The 5109-nt window shown below is 33.2% G+C and overlaps 1 non-coding gene across 1 annotated transcript; it reads right to left on the bottom strand.

Annotated features, from left to right (window-relative positions):
- Positions 1 to 477: 477 nt before the first annotated feature.
- On the bottom strand, positions 478 to 559 carry Trnas-gcu. Its single transcript has one exon. It is a non-coding gene; the product is annotated as a tRNA-Ser (tRNA).
- Positions 560 to 5109: the final 4550 nt, after the last annotated feature.

Here is a 5109-nt window from a genome sequence, read left to right as displayed (position 1 = left end):
CCTCCCACGACTCCCGCGACCCGCAGACTGCGAGTCGAGCTCCTTAACCACCTGGCCATGCCGGGCCTGATTAAGAGTAGATCCATAGGGTTTTGCCTACCCCCTGCCACCCCCCAGTCAAACCCAGTGAGTTTGAATTCCATCCTTCTTGACTTTCAGTTTATAGTTTGTGCGTAAGTAAGCAAACGGGTTTTAAAGATTTATTGTAAATGTATAGGATAATCACTGTAGTTTTGTTTTCATCAGTAATTGTAATATGCAGTGTCATTTATGTTTAAGTTTTGAAGTAGTAAATAAAAGCATTATTTCTTTTTGCGAGAAAAGTCACCAGAAAGATTCTAAGCGATAAGTTCTCTGTCATCATAAAATTACGAATTTTAATGAAGATGATTCTTACTTAAATATTTTGTTGTTTATGTCGTGAGTGGTTCAGTATACACATTGTGTTATTATTAACAACAAAATATTACATTATCTCGACGAGGATGGGACTCGAACCCACGCGGGCATAGCCCAATGGATTAGCAGTCCATCGCCTTAACCACTCGGCCACCTCGTCTGTAAAAAATTCATTTCTCAGAAACTATAACCGTCATAAACGATGAAGTATATATATATATATATGTTTGTTATTTTATGAAATAGAAAGCATTTCTAATACTGTGTATCTTCCAAGGTACGAATATCAACTATTGGATAGTTGGCTATTGGCACCTACTTATTGCACCTCCTTCTTTGTCACTGTATGTTTTTAAGCCAAACACTGAGGTAGCAGAAGGCTTAAGGCTAATAGACGAAGAGAAGTATTCACAGAGAAACAGAACATCCTGAATTGTTAGATTTTGTATATTAATACTATCTTTATTATCTTTTACATATCAGATATGTTTGGCAGGATGACATAACTAATATCTCTAGATGATCCAGCTCATGGATCAACACTCTCAGTCACAGTCATAGAAGAAATGAGAGAAACATTTGGTGGAATACATATATCCACCCCTTTATTTAATATACGTTCTTCTTCTTCTCTTTCTCAGTTCCTCCAGCTTTAGACTGCACATTATTCTTCTCTTTTGCCTAAAATAAAAAATAGAGTAAAATAGAGGTTTGCTGGGTTTAAATTTCGCGCAAAGTTACAGGAAAGCTTTCTACGCTAGCCGTCCCTACTTTAGCAGTGAAAAACCTGAGGAAAGGTTACTAGTCATCACCACCCACCACCAATTCTTGGACTGCTCTTTTTCTAACGAATTATGTGATTGATCAGCTGAAAGGTTGAGCAAGTTTGGTTGGATGGGGATTCGAAACCACACCCTTAGATTGCAAGTCAAGAACCCTAACCATCTAGGCCAAGATATTGGCAATAGGAATTTTCTGTAATAATATGGATATGTAATGTAGAACATTTGAATGAGTTATATTTTGAAATTGAAGGTTCAAGAGAGAAATAGAGATTGTTGAGAGAAATAGGCAAAACAGTAACATTATAGCGATTTATATTTATTATAATGGTATGATTTTAGTGCTTAAAGATTAGTTCATCATTAATAGGTGTAAAGAAGCATCACAAACGTAAAAAGACTGTTAACAAATTCACAAGTTATGTTAGGAGCACGGTAAATAATTTGAAATATTAATATACTTTACTGAACGTCGGTGATCATGTTTTTCTAATTAAAAGATACGATATTTAGATGGGAACTTAAGTAAAATTTCCGTAACGAATCTCACGTTATCCTTAATGTTAGCCTTAATATGATAATGAGTATAATTGTAGATAAAAGATTTAATCTAAGGATGACAATATTATTGCGAATTAGTAATGAAGCGATGTTGTTATTTTAACATATATTTCTTAATCTTTATTTATAAAGATGAAATATGTGTTTGTTTGCACCCTGACTCCTCCGAGCCTATTAGGCAAATCATCAACCAAATATTGTATGTATGCAGTATGGGGAATGTCCTAAGGATGTCAAAATTGAGCTTGACTCTATTTCTATTTTATGGGCAGGTTGACGCTTTAGACAGTGTTAGATGTTCTAAAGGGATGAAAGCTACTGGATTGTTTCTCAAACAACCATGCTTTTTCATGGTCTTTATTTTTTTGGTAGGTGGAAAACAAACTGCAAACGTTGTTTATGAAGAAGCTTTGTGATAATTTTAAAATTTTGAGATAAAGTTTATGTTCAAGCTATTACTTTGAAATATATGATTGCTGTTAAACTTTTTTAATTAAGTTAATCATTCCCCGTCAGTTAGCGGGTATTTCAGCTTGTGTAGTATAAGATGTAAATGTCGTATATTTCATGTTAGTTCATGGTTCCATCAACAGTTTTGATGTTAGACATCAAACCTATTGGTTGGTATGAATTTACTAGTCAGGTTTGGTTTTACTTCTTAGATGGATTGGTTAACGAGTACAGTTGACAGCCAATAGTGAAGTCTACAACGTCAAACCAGAATGAGGTTGAGATAATTCAAATACTTTGAATCTATTTTCAGTAAGAGTAGTTTATTTTCTAACTAACTGACACAAAGGTACATGAAGATACAAGATATAATTTCCATTGTTGTGTTACTTTCAGGATTGTTTTGGTTTCATATGTATTTTCTATTTGCTGAGTTAAGTTAGTTAGCTAATATTTATATTTAAAAAATACCAGGTCAGCTTTTAATGTTAGCAAATGTTTCTTTAATTCTTTTAGATCTTGCCCTAATTTAACTATATAATATTCAGTAAATAAAGTATTCGTATCAAGAGGAGTTGTTTCGTGTGTTATAATCTCGTTGATTTTCTCACATTTACAAGATCTACCGAAAATGACACAACACAAACACAACTATAGGAGGATATCCTTTGTGAAATCCACTAGATGAACAACATTTATGTTTAACACGATACAACAGTCGGTACAAGTAGTTAGAGTGGGGCTGAGCACGGCATAATGGATAGTATACCGGGCTGAAGATATGTTGTTCCATGGCTCTTCCCTTTCTACCCTCGAATCTCCGACTCCAAGTATGCTCGCCCTTTCACCCGGGGGACATTATAAAGGGACGGTCAATACCACTATTCGTTGATAAAGGTGTAGCCCATAAGTCGACGGTGGGCGGTGATGACTAGTCTTTTACTGCTAAATTGGGGACGAATAACGCTCGTGTAGCTTTGCGCAAACTTCAAAACAAACAGACCCTTTCTACCTCCACAAAAACAACAAACAAACAGTCACTTTTGAGCTATGGGTGCCTTAGAAGAGTGATGCTCAAGTTCCAGTATTCGATCTGACAAGATTAGTCCAAGTTAATCTTCGTGTAGCTATGCACGAAATTCAAGAAAAAGAAAACACCTAAACAAAGTTAAAGTGTGATATTTTGTAAATAAAGTTTAACTTTGAAAGGGAGGATTTTAAAATCAGGCACTGTGGGGTGTATACAGTGTATTTGTTATTCTTCTCTTCTTTAGTTTATTACTAAATAATATTATTACTAATATCACTAGTTTAATTAGTTGTTAACTACAACTATATTAGCATTAATCATTAGTTTATTTAGTTATTAACTACAACTATATTAGCATTAATCATTAGTTTATTTAGTTATTAACTACAACTGTAATATCATTAATCACTCATTTATACATCAGCTATGAACGTAGAAGTTTAGATAGTTGATCTTTATATTGAAATAATTTTTGTAATGCGAAAGCTAGGTCACTCAGTACTTGAGTTGGATAGAACTGCAACATCTAAAGTTTAATTCCTTACCTTTTATGGGTTCACAATCCTTAAAAATTAAAAAAAAAGCTCTCCTCTTTAATAAAAATCTTTTACTCTCAAATTCAGCTTAAACTAATATACAGAAAGGTCTCGTCGGCAACAGCGTGCATTGCAAGTTGTGCATAGTCCAGACGTTGTTATGTTTCGCCTCATTGGAAACCCATAGCAAAAGAAGACTTTTAAAGAAATATGATCAGTCTTATTGCCATGCAATCGGACATGCTTGTTACCCGCAAAAGTCGTCATACATTTAGCATAGATTAAACATAAAGATTTTTTTTCTTCTGTGACATAACGTCACTTGGTTTTACACAATGGGTCAAGTTTCTCCAATTGCTATCAGCTAGGATGCATCAGTAATAGATTGAAAGTGTGATCCATCTGTAGTAAACGCTTTCTACAGAAAGCTAAAAACAGTAATATGTAGATCCTTTAAACTTTAGTGGAACAATTTGAATTATACGGCTAAACATAATAATTATTGTATACAATTTAGAGATCTAAATAACTGTCCTTTTCAGGAGAATATATGTTCTACGACAAATTTATCATAGAAATAAATTAGTGATAAGCATTATACATATAAAATGTAAGAAAATGGAAAACATTTGTCCTGTAAATTAAATATAGAAGCAAAACTATGATCAGTATATTAAAGGTATATTAAATAGATAACTTAAATATAATCGGCTAACTGTCTAGTTCAATATTTTTAAAATGGAATATCGGATACAAGAGAAGTGAAAGCTATAGAACTAATGAAATGTGTTTTATACGTAAAGTGACGAATAATCGTAAAAGGGTCTGTCCTATAATATTTGCTTTATTCAAATAATGGAAATATTAAAACACAGTGACAAAAACTAATAAATGTACTGTTATAATAGCTGTCTCGTTATAATAAGGGTATTACTTGTAATTGTTACGACACATAATTAAATCTAGACTACAACGTTGACGGCAATATCACATGTTGAGACACGTTAAAACACCTTAATGAACTCCTCATCCTATTTACTTATCCGTTTATAGAAACACCATTTGTCCTAGCAGCACTAACCTTAATAATACAGTTGGCCAAATGATATCATCCGCTTATAGAAACACAATCCATCTTTTTAAAACACATGTAATAAAGTTAAATATATATGTGGAAACGTTAAACATAAGTTGAGACAAGTTGAAATCCGTATGCATTCTTATAGAAGTATGGCAACACTGTGCTTCTATATAAACAATATCCTTAGTTGGCTCATGCTCATATTCTTAACTTGCAAGGTGCTGTTTTCGATTGATACAAGTCTCCAGCAATTCTTTGAAAACATATAAA

This window comes from Limulus polyphemus, unplaced genomic scaffold, assembly GCF_000517525.1.
Source record: "Limulus polyphemus unplaced genomic scaffold, Limulus_polyphemus-2.1.2 Scaffold10676, whole genome shotgun sequence".
Lineage (NCBI taxonomy): Eukaryota > Metazoa > Arthropoda > Merostomata > Xiphosura > Limulidae > Limulus > Limulus polyphemus.
Note: the sequence above shows the minus strand (reverse complement) of the source record. Positions and strands in the feature narration are given on the sequence as shown.